At 38.7% G+C, this 15519-nt stretch overlaps 1 non-coding gene across 1 annotated transcript; it reads right to left on the bottom strand.

The window, feature by feature from the left end:
• Positions 1-15099: 15099 nt before the first annotated feature.
• Positions 15100-15238, bottom strand: LOC119925020. The gene has a single exon (XR_005449692.1). It is a non-coding gene; the product is annotated as a small nucleolar RNA SNORA7 (small nucleolar RNA).
• Positions 15239-15519: the final 281 nt, after the last annotated feature.

Genomic DNA, 15519 nt, shown 5'->3' with positions numbered 1-15519 from the left:
AGACCTGAATTCTAATCATGGCTCCACCACTTGCCTGCTGTGTAACCCTGGAAAATCACATTACTTCTCTATGCCTCAGTTTACTCATCTATCAAACTGGGATTAAACACCTATTCTCCCTCCCCTGTGTCAGTCAGGGAATATCTTCAAACAGCATATTACATCTATTTCAAAGCTTAGCACAGTGCTTGACTTATAGTAAGTGCTTAAGAATGCATTATTATTATTATTATTATTATTATTATTATTATTAGTGAGAACAGGTATTTAATCTGTATTTTACAGATGGGAAAAGTTCATATTAATTCCTGATATTGGGATGTTTTTAAGTAGCTTCTTTTGGATACTTCTGGTTAAATTATACAAGTTCTTTAGTACAGAACCACCTGGAAACTAAAAAAGATAATAAAAAATATGTGAATAAGCAGACACTGAATTAGCAAATTTTATCCAACTTCCAAATGATTGTTCCTGGATTGAGACTCAAATATTTGCCAATCAGTTCTTTGGCCACATTACAGGTTTCAGTAAAAGTTAAACTTGAAGAATACGGATTGTGTCAATGTACGGTATCAGAGAAATGGCTTTACATGCTCACACAGGTTGCATACCATCAGCATAATATTCTAACACTTGGAAAAAAGTCTAAGTAGATATTGGCTCTTGTTGCCAATAACAAGATTTATTGGCTCAAGTGTTATTGACCCTGGCCAAATCTAGGCCATTATTAGACCTTGAGAACAAATAAATCTTGCTATCAGCTGAACACCAGAGTCAATATTATTATGCTTCAAGTATGCACATCTTTTTTTCATTAAATATATTGGTTTTTCAACAAAATAATGAAATATAGCTGCAAATTTGGAGACAGTTTTGAGAAATTGTATCAAGAATGTTGGGATTCATACAACATTTAGGTGCTTAAGATGAATTCGGTTGAGATGTCTGCTAACTATTAGCATTAATAATGATTGTATTTGTTGTTAAATGCTTACTGTGTGCCAAGCCCTGTTCTAAGCACTGAGGTAGATACAAGGTTATCAGGTTGTCCCACGTGGGGCTCACAGTCTTAACCCCCATTTTACAGATGAAGAATTGAGGCACTGAGATGTTCAGTGACTTGCCCAAAGTCACACAGCTGACAAGTGGCAGAGTTGGGATTAGAACCCACAACCTCTAACTCTCAAGCCCGTGCTCTTTCCACTAAGCCACGCTGCTTGTGATTAAGATATCCTACCAGATTCAAACGTCTGGTTTTCATGGTTCTGTAACTACAAGAACTCCTAAGAATGTGGGTTGTTGAGCATTGTTTATTCCTCTGGACAAGTCCTCCTGCATTGATTGTTTAAGCTTGTTTACATGTCTGTCATCAAAAATAGGGCTCTTTCTTTAGCAACTACCTAGTTAGTTTACCCTGGAAGCTATTTGGCATACACTGAAAGCTCCTTTTAGAGTTGCTTGTTAGTTATGGACCCATCTTGTAATTTGCTTCCCATTTGATGGACCAGGAATTTACTTCAAAGTACCAGGGCTTTGGAAGACATTGTCCTTTTCTAACTGTTCATCCTTAATTTCAGAGAGAATTATGCGGGGGAATGTTTCTGAAAACACTTGTTATTCATTCAATCATATTTATTGAATGTTTACTGTGTACAAAGCACTGTACTAAGCAGGAAGTCATTCAGTCAATTGTATTTATTGAATGCTGTGTGCAGAGTACTGTACTAAGCACTTGGGAGACTACAATATAATCGACACAGTCTCTGCCCAAAGCAAGCTTGCAATCTAGAAAATGAGCTTACATTGCCACTTTTTAAATGACTTGAAGTTCAGACACCCTCTTAGTCTTCTGCAAGAATATTTATTTTTGAAGATATATTGAATATATAGCTGGAATGCATTGCATGGTGCCCAGAAGCAAGGTGGGATGGTTGACAAGATAAGACAGGTTACGAAGCTTTAAAAACAAAAGCTTTTCTTCAAAAGCCAAGTCAGTGAGTAGTTCAGTTATTCTTGCTTTATTAAGCATGAAATGGAATCGAATGATAGTATTCAGCCAATTATTAAACTTTAAGTCATGGTTCTTATGATCTTTTCCACCAAAGGCTCTTTCTTTAAGCATATATATAGTATAAAGACTTAGTCATTTGTAAATGGAAGCTCCAACTCTGATAGCATTAAAATAATGGAGTATAGAGGGTCTATTCCCCTTAAGCACATTCTCACCCCCATTCCCACAGCACATGTAAATATAACCTGCTTTCCCTATCTGTAATTTATTTTAACGTCATTCTCCCCAGCAAGACTGTAAGCTCCTGGAGGACCGGAGTCTTGTCTGCCGACTCTTTTAATGTATTCTCAATTTTGTTGTACTCTTCCAAGCACTTAGAACTGTGCTCAGCACACATTCAATGCTCAATAAAGGCCCTATTGATTGATTGATTGATTGAATACCTGGTCACTGGGTTGTGTGAAAGGTATCAATGAGATGCTTCTCAGAAATTCCCAGGAGCTTCCACTCACACATGTAGTTGGGAGTAGGCAATAAATGAGAATATACTGTCACTGAACAAGCAGAATGAAATCACTTTGGGATCTGAGCCACAGGCCAGAGCACTTTCGGGGCTCCTTGGGTAATTGCCCTAAAATGTGAGGGCTCCCTCAGTTCACCTATAGGGGAATAGCTAACTCCCCTTATGTTCCACTGGGATTGTAACTGATGAAGAGGATGGTAGAGGGTTTCAGTTCCCCATATAGGTTGAAGTTTTGATGTTTTATGCTGTAGGCAGATGCTTATCAGTTTCGGGCTATTTTTTTCCAGTCCTCATAGGCCATCTCCTTACTATGCCAGGAATCAAACTGGCAGGATGATGTACCAACTCTCACTTTAAATAAGTGCATCTGTACTGTACTATAGTCCTAATTATATTAGTTCTGATAAATTATTTAGGGGAAGAGTATAGTTTGGTAACTTTGGCAAGCCACATGATTAGAATTGATAATGGAGTAGGAACTCTATTATAAATAGCCTTGGAGCAAGAATACATTTGAATGGGATTAAAGATATTTATCAGCAGTGAGGGCTACAATTCACAGTCTGATTTGCTTTGCTATGCATCTCTCTGCATGAGGCAGACCTTCTGACTCAACTTCCCAGACTTTCAAAATTTATGGTTGAAACCCCTACAAGCACTAATGTTATCATTAGACACAAAACCTTTCCACAAAACATTAACATCAGCAGAAAAGCAAGATTAAAAACTTAATTTGACAAATCATGTTGCTTTCTGGTCAGTCTGAAACATCTATGCATTTTATATAAATGTATGTGTTTGAGTAGTACTTTTGTTATAAAACAACTGCACTTTATGTGATTTATTGTGATGCATTTTGAGGTTTTATGCACCACTGGTGTTTTTCTTGAGGAAAGAATATTAAGATAATCTCTGGCTCTTGTTTATTCAAAGCTAAATTTGTATAGTTTCAGTGCATTTTCCCTTTATCCTACTATAGTTCTTAGAAATCGTTTGAACGCTACTGATCTAATATGTGTAAACCATTTATTAGTTCTACCATCTGCTCTAATTAAACACACACACACACACACACACACACACACAAATACACACAGATTTCCTGATTCATTTAGCATGGCATTGGCATTTAGGAAGTAAGCATTCATTATTGACTTTATCAAACTCTTAAATTCATTGAAGTCAATTGAAGAGTTCAGGGTCAGAGGAGAATAGTAATCTCAAGAAGTACATAGTAGTGTTTCTTAGCCTTGCATAGCTGTGACTTGAAACTGAAGTATGAACAGTTCAGGATGCTAAGTGAGAACATAATGAAATCCATCCTACCCACAGTGAATAGGTGATACCAAACAGTAATTCTCTTCACTCACCCGTGTGCTTCATTCCTGCACTACTCTCCCTAAAATCTCTTTTGGAAGAAAAGAAGAGCACTGAACAAGCACATCACTCTGGTTAGCCTTCCCTTACTCCCCGTTATCCATCTTCCCCTCCAATCTAGAGAAGAAAAACATCTTAAAACCCACAAGTCATTCAGTGATTGTTAGCCAAGCCTGGTACATGTCTCACTAGAGGTCTTGGCTATTCCTCCATCTCACATTCTCTAGCCAGAGAGGTAGCTACTGGGTTGCCTTTCCTGTTGAGCAATGATTTACTGTTGTTTGAACAGCTTTAAAGTGGATGTTTGTCTTCAGCTATTTACCAATCTGAATGAGTCTGCTGAGACCTGTTAGTAAAAGACAACAAATATCTTTTCCTTCCTTTTTCCTGATAGATGACCGTCCTCCTACAGTTTGAAAACGCAAAGCAGCCTTCCTAAGTTAAATTTCAGTGATACAATAGGATGATGATGATTTTAAATGAGCTGCTTTGGAAGTCTAAGGAAAACAATATCCCCTGAACGTTGTTCTATAATATTCATACTTAAAAGTATCTTATGTTTGTTTATAGCACTTAGAATATTTTAGCAGAGATCACAAAGGCCTGAATTCACTTAGCTTCCTTCCAACTTGGCAGAGGGAAATGTGAAATCAAATTAGGCATGACTATCCTGCTAGGGAAATAAAATCTCCATCTCTGAATGATAACCCTAGTGGCATAAATCAATCCAATGCTTTGTTTTAGGGATATTCATTCATTCATTCAGTCGTATTTATCGAGCGCTTACAGATATGATACATGATCATTAAAAAGCAAAACCAACCAAAGTGATGTTATAGTTTTGTTGTATCAAAGTGTCCCTGAATTCTGAAGCCACATGTTTATCAAGATGTATACCCCTGTCAGTGCAGCAGCAGCCGAGACCTTGCATTGCCTTGAACTGCAAGGGAAGACAGGGAATGATTGAGAGGGTTTTTTTTTTTCTGCTCGTGTATTGTACATGGGTTTCTTCTCAGTCTGCTTCCTAAATAGAATAATCAATGCCATTATCTCTTCCTCCCTTATCTAAATCACATCAGGATTCTACAGTAGATCAATAGTTACAACAAAGGAGGCTAGAGCTTTCATTCCATGGGGACTCATTACTCTGCGGCTGAAGATCTGGATATAGATTCCCAGTAAGGTTATCTACTGTTCCATAGTAGTTAACAACAACTGTCAGTTATTAATTCTCCACTGTGACCCCACCTTTACAGCATTGCTGCTGGTAATAGGGCATGTCTATAATAAAATGAGTGTGTTCTTTGATTTCTCCTTTTATTTTTCCCCTTTTTCTTTCCAATTGCCTTCTAAACTGGCATGGTGAGGAATCAAAAATATCTGGGGCTTCATTGGGATTCTTAGCAAGTGCAGGTTGGCTTTGAAGCAGACTAACATCTGCTGTGGTATCACAAAGACTAATTAAAATAAATTCAGATCCTAAATCAGACCCTTCCTTAACATTTATTGCCCTAGCCACTAGGTAATAAAGTAAATAACATGCGTAAACAGAAAGGAAAAGTGTTCTTTTGATTATTTTCCTGGATAGTTCCAAAAAAAAAAAGAAAAAAATGTTTAAGCACAAATTTCTTTACATAAACTAGTAGTGAGTTTCTCAGCAATTTTTAGCATTTGTTAATATGTTAAACCATTATCAATTTTAAAAAGCACCACTATTTAGTCAGTTCTTGCTTTCTGGCAATCACAGCCACTACCAATTCTGGATAAATGATTTGGACAAGTCAGGTGCACATTCTTAGCGCTGTCACCTGACTTTCCCAAGTAACAGTCTTTGTGGCCAGAGCTGAAGTTCCGATTGGACACACTTCAGTACTGATGATGATGTTGAAGAGCATTTTCCCATTCAAAAGGAGAAGCCAAAATGTACTCATCTGTACACTTGGAGATCCTAAACTTAGCTTTCTTTTTAATAGTAGAGTTATGTTGAGGACCAGATACCAGCTGCTCCTTTCTTGGATTGGAGAGACAGCTGAGTAGAAAGACTGAAGAACTGTGATTCAGTAAACATAAATTCTCAACCCAGCTTTGCCATTCTCTGGCTGTGTGACCTTGGGAAATTAACATAACAGCTCTGTGCCTCAGTTTCCTCATCTGTAAAATGGGTTTAAGGTACCTGTTCTCCTCCCTTCTTATTCAGTGATATCCATATGGGATAGGGACTGTGTCCAATCTGATTATCTTGTATCTACCTTACATAGTAAGTGTTTTAAACCAATACAGCAATTATTAAATTATTGTTTCTGTTATTATCAATAATAATAATTTTAAAACAGGAAAATCCAAGCTAGGAATGGAAAGTCCACAAAAGAAACTCGTCAACTCCCAGCTGAGGATCCAGCAGCAATAAGGATGTCATTATGATCTATTACCCCAAAAGATTTTTTAAAATCCTGTAATACAAAGGGATTGAAATTTTCGAGAGATCACTCCCAAATCTAAATAATCCTCAACAGCCCAGTGGTCCAATCCAATGCCCAGCCTTATTGTGAAAGTCCAGTACTTCTTTTAATACGTTAGAAAACATTTGGCTTTGGGATTGGAAATTTACAAAATGTGTTCATACACCTTTCCAAGAGCCAAGTGAGGCAGCCAGTTAATAGTCATTTGAGTGTCCACAGGGTGTGTGGCTATGTTCTACTCTGCTAAAAACATAGCCTTACCCTGCAAGGAGCTTTCAGTCTAATCGAATAATCTAATAGGCATCATACATGTGTATATATAAATTTAGCAATATCTGAGTTGTCAGTGACTTGGATGCTAGACTGAGGAATAGAAAAGATTAATGGTGGAAAATGGCAATCTCAAAATCTGTCCCAAATTTTTTATTCTGTAATTTTTTGCTATTTATTTAATCATTTGTTTAGTGCTGCTGAATGATTATCTTCCTTATTCTAAAAGTATTGGTATTGCATTTTGGTTTATTACTTTCAAATGTATTTTGCAGAATACCCTTACTGTCTGCTGTGGAAAATATTTTTTTCTGTGATGCATGGCATAGTTATTATTTTTTGCTTGAATGCCTCCTCCATTAATATTTTTATTTAGTTACCTGTAGGTTTTACATTTGTCAAAAGTGCTCATTTTATCTGTCACATTTTAAAGATGCACCATAAGCCCTCAGTAAAATACTTAAGGCTCAAGTATTGACCTCCTGACATGACTCAACCTCATCCAAACAACACCCAGACCTGGATTGGAATAAAACAGCAGACTTTTTTTTTTTTTGCATTTACCTTTTCAATTGTTTCTTGATATGTTTCAGCATGCTTAGGGGCTCAGTGGTGCCTCAGTGATTCCTTCCACTAGCGGCAACACATTTGATGTGCAACACACGTTGGCCACAGCCACCCTTTGTTTTATTTCTTTAAGCATCTTAGACTACTTTTGTTAGACATTTTTCTCTGAACGACAACGAGACCTTTTTCTAATTAATCACTCAGTTCCTGCTCTGGTATTGAAAGATGTTACCTGCCTTCCAGTGTTCAGGAAAATAGATTAATTGGTGAGGGCTTGCATTTTTTGTGCACTCAATGACTCCTTTTTTCAAGACCGAATTAATACCTATTTTAAATCCTCTTCTCTCATTTTCTTTGGATTTACTGCGTAATGGTGATTTAAGGCTTTTTGAGTTGTGGATAAAAGATGTGAATCTATGAAAAAGGTGCATACAGCATTAAAAAGCACAAGGCATACAGTATTCTAGTGTCCCTGTTATTTTGTCTTCCATTGTCCCAGGTTGTAACCAGCAGTGGCCACCCACAAGGCATTTTAGAGATTTCCAGGGAGATCAAACCAGGAAAGCTGTCCATCAACCCCCACGACAGCTGAAAACATCAAAAAAAGCCAATATCAAGAGAAAAGAAGCTGAGATTGCACCAAAATGATTGGGATTGTCTGACTAGAAAAGATTTAAAGGGAAATGAAAGTGTTTGTCTTTTATGTATCAAGGAAAATTGGGAGCTTCAGGGCAAAAACTCACATTTACAGGGTGACAAGGGAATTACCCACTTCTTGGGTGCGTTTTGCCCATTTATGAAAGATCATTAAACTTATTAAATTTTTTGTAAACCAGTGCCCTGATTTCTGTAGGATTCCTTGAATTCCATTCCAAATGGTGATAAAATGCTCCAAACTTTGAAAAGTCCCTGATTTTACTGCAATTTGTGGACGTTTTGAGTTTACTCCATCTGACCCTCGAGCAGTTTCCTAGCTCAAATGACCATCTGGACCCAGCTTTACTGCCTCTGTTATTATTTCCAGACACCTAGGGAGGGCCCTGAGCAAGCCACTTGTTCCTTTAAATCAAAATGTGATCGTTGAGCAACATAAGCCAAGTATCCTTGTCATATAAAACTGGAAAGTCACATTAGGTGTTTCATTTTAACCTTTGCCATGTTAAAAGGTAATGGTATCAGAAGCTGGATTCCATTCCTCCAGGGCCCATAAATACACAGTGCAAAATCCAATGTTGTAGTTTGTAGGCTTACACTACGCTCTGCATTCACCAGCTCCATCATTTCAGAAAGGCCACTAGTCAAATGCAGAACAGAATGGATTACTGAACCTTTGCAATTCTGTCCCAGTTACAGTTTTTCATCAGGTGATTTTAGCAGGGAGGGGGTTCAAAGTCAATGCTGAGCCTTGTGCCTCACTTTACTTATATGCCTTTGCAACAGTCAGGACTTGTTTAAGCTGCAGACTGTGAGAGATAGAGAAAGTGGCACGATTTCAACTGAATAATATCTGCTTCCACCTCTCTGTACCCGCTGATGCCTGTGGTGCAGTGTGTTTCTCTTCCCGGGGCCTGTGTCAGGGGAGAGTAGGGGGCTGTCTATTTACATGATGGAAATAGTGAAAGTTATAGTCGCCTCACAGAGGAAATCTTAGGGGATGATAGAAGCGTAATTGAAAAATGCCCCTTGCATATATCTCTGAGTAAAGGGATGACATGGACTAAGGGGAATGTAAGCAGAATATCAGGGAAATTGGCTTGGCTGCAATGTTAGTTTATTAATCATTAAAATAGCCCCATCTCCCCAAGGAATTGACAGATGTCAGATCACCTCAGTTTAAATGAGACTGAACAGAACACTTAAGAATACACTTTAGAATACAATCCCATGTTGGCAGGCGAGAGACATGAGGATTTACTGATCTTTTAATCTCTGATTTCTGGGATGCAGAATTCACAAAGCTGGAATTCTCTAAAATGTACCAGGTTCATCCTGGGAATGTCCCATCCCCCCTTTTGGCAAATTCTTGGCAATTTTATTTTTCAATTTCAAGAAGAATTTTAGAAAGCATTTTATCTTTTTAGAGGAATCATTCAATTCAATCATAGTTAATTGTATTTATTGAGTGCTTACTGAGTCACTGGTTCTGTGACAAGATCCCCAAAACAAAAGGAAAGCCATCAGCTTCTGTGCAGGAATGCCTAACATTTTTTCACTCGAGGAACTTTCACTGTGGTGACCTCCTTAACCAAACCTTTCCTTTTCATCTCAGCAGTTGGGAGATGCAAATGATTTGAGGGTGAAGAAATACAAGAAACCAAGGTTTTCCCCTGTTTTCCTATTATTTCTCTTTTCTAATTATTCTCTTGGTGATGTCAAGTCTCTCAGTAGTCCCTTATTTAGGGTAATGGTCTATTTGATGGCAAAGAATGTAACAAAATGGATAAAGTTAGCTACTAAATCTACAAAGGGAGCTGCTGATCTAGCCAAGTTAGTCAAAAATGTGACTCTCGGCTACAAGTGAATTATAACCCTATGAGTCTCTGGTTAGGCACTTGGGGAGAATTATTGGTAGTAGGTTAGGTGGAACATTAATGACTTCAGGCCAATAGGAGAACATATACTGTGGAGACAGCAATGCACTGAACAGGCCCTGGGTGGTCAGAAAGAGTTAACTGTCAGCCAAGGGGAAGAGTCAGCGACTTAGAGATTATGGTTTGTTGGTTAAAGGAGAGAGAAGTGTATAGATCTCACCATGCACTGTGTGTATGTATTCCTGTGAGATTTCTAAGGTACTGTTCACCCAAAACCTCTTTCATCTGGTTATGTCTTATCTTAGATCAGCTACCCAACTGTGTTTCTCTCCACACCTCTTTATACTCCTGTTTTCAATGTTCCAGAAACATTTCTGATTTTTTTAAAAAAAGCATATTACAATGAGTATTACATTTTTACTAATGGCCAAATGCAATTTGTTGAATGGGGCTGCTTTCAAGTGAAGAACACAAGAGCACCTCTCCCTGGTAAACTTGTAGAGACTGACATTTTTAAATGGTAATCTTCTTTCCTTTGAGAGAAAAATAACCAAAAAGCCTGCTCATTCCATTAGAGTAGCAGAGAATCATGTGAGACACAGCCTTACAGATGTCGTTAATTTTTTTTGAGAGGGAGGAGGGAGGAATGGTGGGGGTAAAAATCAAGAAAGACGCTATTGTGCCTGGATTCCCTTTTACTCTAAATTTCACTAGACATTTTCTCCATCAAATTCATTGTATGGGGGATCTGAGGGTCACATGTTTTTTCACAGATGTTATTTCAGATTAAACTACAGGCAGCAGAGAGTGAAAGTGGCATGCATTTTCCTCCTCACTTGGTAAAATTACATCTCCTAGCAGTCATTTGTACAGCAACACCGCTTGCATAACAATTGAGCTGATCTGATATTTTAGGTTATGATGTCAAAATACATTATACTGTAGTATGCTGACCTGAAAAAAAAAAATAAAAGGAAGAGAATGATTATGGCAGATTTGGGAATGAAAAGGACCTAAGAGTATGTCATCCATTACAAAGACCTTAAAAGCTTCTAATGACCTGTTGTTCACAAGAGGTTACTTTTAGAGGATGATGGCTTTTAAGTTTTTTTTATTGTATCATATTTTCATTTTGGGGGGTTGTCTTCCTATTCAAAGGCACATAATCATTTATTTTCCTGAATGGAATGATTGGTGCAAGAGGAGAGTGATTTAGAACCTAAAAGCTGAAAAAATGGTCGTGATTATTTTTCACTTTTTATCTCAATTTAGAGTTATTTCAAGTTAAACCTTGCATTCTGGATATGTTTTTTCCCCAAAACATGCATTTTCTATTTAAAAGAATCTATTCAGAGTCCCTATACCAATTATCAGAAGGAAAGATCATCTGTAAACTTTACAGTTATTCCTATTAACATTTTTGAGGGGCTTATTCAAGGCCAAAATATTCAGTTACGCATTATGAAGAGCCTAGCATAGATTGCTGAAAAGAAACTTGAAGATGACTGATTGTACAAGTCTTGTTTTAGGGCAACACCCAGGAGCCATATCTTCCAGGAGAGAAAGAGATTTTTCTCTACTTACAGGGAAGCAGTGTGGCTCAGTGGAAAGAGCCCGGGCTTGGGAGTCAGAGGTCATGGGTTCTAATCCCGGCTCCACTGCTTGTCAGCTGTGTGACTTTGGGAAAGTCACTTAACTTCTCTGGGCCTCGGTTACCTCTTCTGTAAATTGGGGGTTAAGACTGTGAGCCCCACGTGGGACAACCTGATCACTTTGTATCCTCCCCAGTGCTTAGAACAGTGCTTTGCACATAGTAAGCACTTAACAAATGCCATCATTATTATTATTATTATTATTATTATTACTTAACCTAGATGTTTTTCAGGGGTTTTGCCCCCATACATGTTTCTTCCAATAATAGTAGTAGTAGTAGTAGTAGTAGTAGTAGTAGTAGTAGTAGTAGTAGTCATAGTAGTACTATTGAACATTTACTGGTACAATTTTTCTGTAGGCCCAGTTTCTGGGCAGGACTGATGGTTTGTTTTGAACTTTGCCCATCTAGAACCAATTTTCCTTTTCATTCTTCTTTTGGGAAGTCCACCCAGTAATTGGAAAGGAGTGTAACAGTGTCTAACAATAAGTAGGCTTGAAAGATTTTTGCCTAGAAAGCTCAAGTAAAATTTGGAATTGGTTTCAAAAGATTTGTAATTGTTCTTTGAAAATCCAGTTCCAAATAGGGAATTGTTTTTCTTCTGACTTAGCATTTGTAATGAATGACTGGTAGACTGAGAGCTATGGGCTAGTAACCAGGAGTGTAACATTGGCACAAAGAGAAAGGTACAACTGTCCCTCTTTTTCTGAGAAACAGCGTGGCCTAATGGAAAGAGGAGAGGTCTGGGATTCTAGAACCTGGGTTCTAATCCCAGCTCTGCCACTTACCTGCTTTGTGACCTTGAGCAAGTCACTTTACTTGTCGGGGCCTCAGTTCCTTCTTCTGCCCAATGAGGATTCAATACCAGCTTTCCCTCCTACTTAGACTATGAACCCCATGTGGGACTGGATTATCTTGTGTCTACCCCAATACCCCAGTTGTATAGTTGGCCTAATGGATAGAGCATGGGCCTGGGATTCAGAAGGACCTGGATTCAGATCCCAGCTCCACCACTTGTTTGCTGTGTGACCTTGGGCAAATCACTTCACTTCTCTGTGCATCAGTTACCTCATCTGTAAAATGGGGATTAAGACCATGAGCCCCATGTGGGTTAGGGACTGTGTTCACCTGGATTTGCATGTATCTACCCAAGTGCCTAGTATATTGCAGGCACATAGTAAGCACTTAACAAAAACCTCAGTTATTATTATTATTACATTGCTTGGCACATAATAAGCACTTGATAAATACCACAATGAATATTATTATGGATGGTCAACCACCTCTATTTGGAGGCTAGTAGAATGATTCCTGTAAGGGCATAAAAGAGCATGTTAGGTTCATATCTAGGAAGGCAGAGAATGGGGAAGGAGGAAAATAGAATGGTTTGTTATGCGCTAAGCTTTGCAGAAATTTTGGTCAGGAAAGAGTAAATACATTTAACGTTAGCCTTATTTTAACACCCTTATTGAGGGTAATGGCCTTTTTCTCTTTGACGGGAATGAATGTAGCAGAGTGTGTAACTATAGCCTAACAAAAGCTATTTTCCATCATATTTCTTGCAGCCCATTTCCCACGAGTTGATGAGATGTGATAGTAATACTGATTCCACTGGTATGATGCCATCTGATCTACAGGGAGAGCTGGTAGATTCAAATCAACGTCAGAGCATGCCTTCTAGGCAGCCGTCTTTCAGTGAGGGATTTGCCATATAGATCAGGAAAACAGCTGGCAACTAGCAATCTGTTATACCAAAGACCTCTTAAGTGTTTGTGTTGTTTCCAGCCATGATAGAGTGTGATTCACTTCAAATATTAGCTATTGAATTTGCAAGCCTGTTCAATGGACCACAATCCTGTTAGGCAACTGGTGAAATCTAATGCCAGCCTGAACTGTTTATTGCCGCGTTCAGAGACGTGTAGATGCCTGGGGATAAAACTAAGCCTTAATCATTTTTTTTTCCATTAAGTTTTACCCAAGGAAAGTATTTACTGCCAAGCCAGTTCTGGGACTGCCTGTAAAGCATAACCATATGGACAAGCTATTGTGAGCTTTTCTCAATTCTTGGATATAGATTGAGTTATTTTGCCGAGTCAAGAGTGAGTTGTTCGTTGCCAATGTGTTTTTTTCAGTCTGGACCACAAGCCAGGTTTCTAAAGCTACACACTCATCCTTGAGAACGCATTTGTTTCCGAGAAAGATGTGGAACAATTCAAATCACTCCTGCAGCTGAAAATGGAAAGCACATTGGACAATTTGAAGCTGTACTTGCTTGGTTAACACCTTTGAGCCCAGGAGGTGGGGATATCTAGATTAGCTGTAAATGACCAGGGCTCTTAAAATGGGACCGAGAACTCCCAGGTTTCTAGAGAATTGAATCAGGTCATTCATAAGGAAATCTTCATATAGACATTGGATGATTAACTAAATTCTGCTTCATGTGGAAACTACCAGAGGAACAACAATAATGAGAGCCCTGAATGTACCTTAATGTCAAATTCTCTGATCTTTTTGCATTCATTTAGCATCCTAGTGAAAACGTATGATGGGCTGAGAGGTTGAATAAATTAATCAATTGTAATTATTGAGTGCTTATTGTGTGCAGAATCGTGTATTAAGCATTTGGGAGAGCCCAATGTGATAGAATTGGCAGACACAATCCCTGCCCACAAGGGGCATACACTTTAGAGGAGGAAGCTGACATTAAACTAAATAACTGATAGGGGAAATTACAGAGTATAAGATTATGTCTCTGTGTGCTGCGGGACTGAGGATGGAGTGAATATCAAGTGCTTATGGAGTACAAATACAAGTGCACAGAAAACACCAAAGGGAGGGGAAATAGTATGACCCAATGAATAGAATATACTCCTGGGAGTTAACTGGACACTTGTCTATGAAAAACTTTCTGTGCTCTTGAGTTATTTATGGTATTTACCAGTGGTTTCCCATGTGATAAGTACTGTGCTATACACTAAGACAACTGAACTTCTCATTGTGCCACATTCTCACCTCTCCCACTGGTGACCTCTTTCTTACTTCATCCCCCTTTCCTGGAACTCCTACCCACTTTGTATCTGACCAAACACAGCTCTCCCTATCTTCAAAGCCCTTCTCAAATCTTCTCCAGAAAACCTTCCCAGATTATTCTTTCCACTCCCTAGATCCCCTCACAAGCCACCTAAGCAGTTAGGTACTCTAGACTGTAAACTCACTGTGAACGGGGAATATGTTGTTTAATGTTGTTTTGCACACACCCAAGCACTTAGTACAGTGCTCTGCACACTTTAAGTGCTCAGTAAATGCAATTGAATGAGTGAATGAATGAACTCACAACCCCCTCATTGAATTTATCAGATCTGATTATTTCCATCTCTCATGGGGTAAACAATTTAAGAGGAAAGAACAGGTCTTGTCTTGTCTTGTGCTGCCATGTCAAGCGCTTAGTACAGTGCCAAGCTCTTAGTACAGTGCTCTGCACACAGTAAGCGCTCAATAAATATGAATGAATGAATGTCATCTTATACCCAAAGCTACCCCATGGACACATCTCTCCCAGAATGCCCCCTTCCATATGCAATCGTTCTGATAATATATCCATAGAGTTTTCTTGGTAAAAGTACAGAACTGGTTTACCATTGCTTTCTTCCATGCAGTAAACTTGATATGCCCCCGATTCTCTCCCATGATGCTTCCACAGGTGAGTTTTGACTTGTAGCAGATTTTCTTCCAGTCGCTAGCCACTGTCCAAGCTAGGAATGGAATGGGTATGCTTCTAGTTTACTCTCCCTTCCCTAGTCAAGACTGGTAGAATACTGGAAATTCTCCAGATGCGATGCTAAGAAGGGAGAAGAACATGTTTCTCACACTAATTTTACAGATGAGGAAACAAGCTCTCTGAGACCCATTGAGCTCTTGCCAGGGGCAGAGCTAGGATAGAACCCTGGTCTCTTGATGACCCGTTCTGTGCCCTTTCCACTAGGCCATGCTGCCTTGTAGCTTGCATTTAAAATAAATTAAGAGGGGGAAGATATACATAAAAATAGTAAGTTTATAATCCTTGGGCATTGGGAAGTTTTGGGGGGTGGACAGTTTATCTAAATGAAAGGGACGAAGAGGTGAGATCAGCA

This window comes from Tachyglossus aculeatus, chromosome 2, assembly GCF_015852505.1.
Source record: "Tachyglossus aculeatus isolate mTacAcu1 chromosome 2, mTacAcu1.pri, whole genome shotgun sequence".
NCBI classification, from domain to species: Eukaryota; Metazoa; Chordata; class Mammalia; order Monotremata; family Tachyglossidae; genus Tachyglossus; species Tachyglossus aculeatus.
This window is presented reverse-complemented; position numbering and strand designations above follow the sequence as displayed.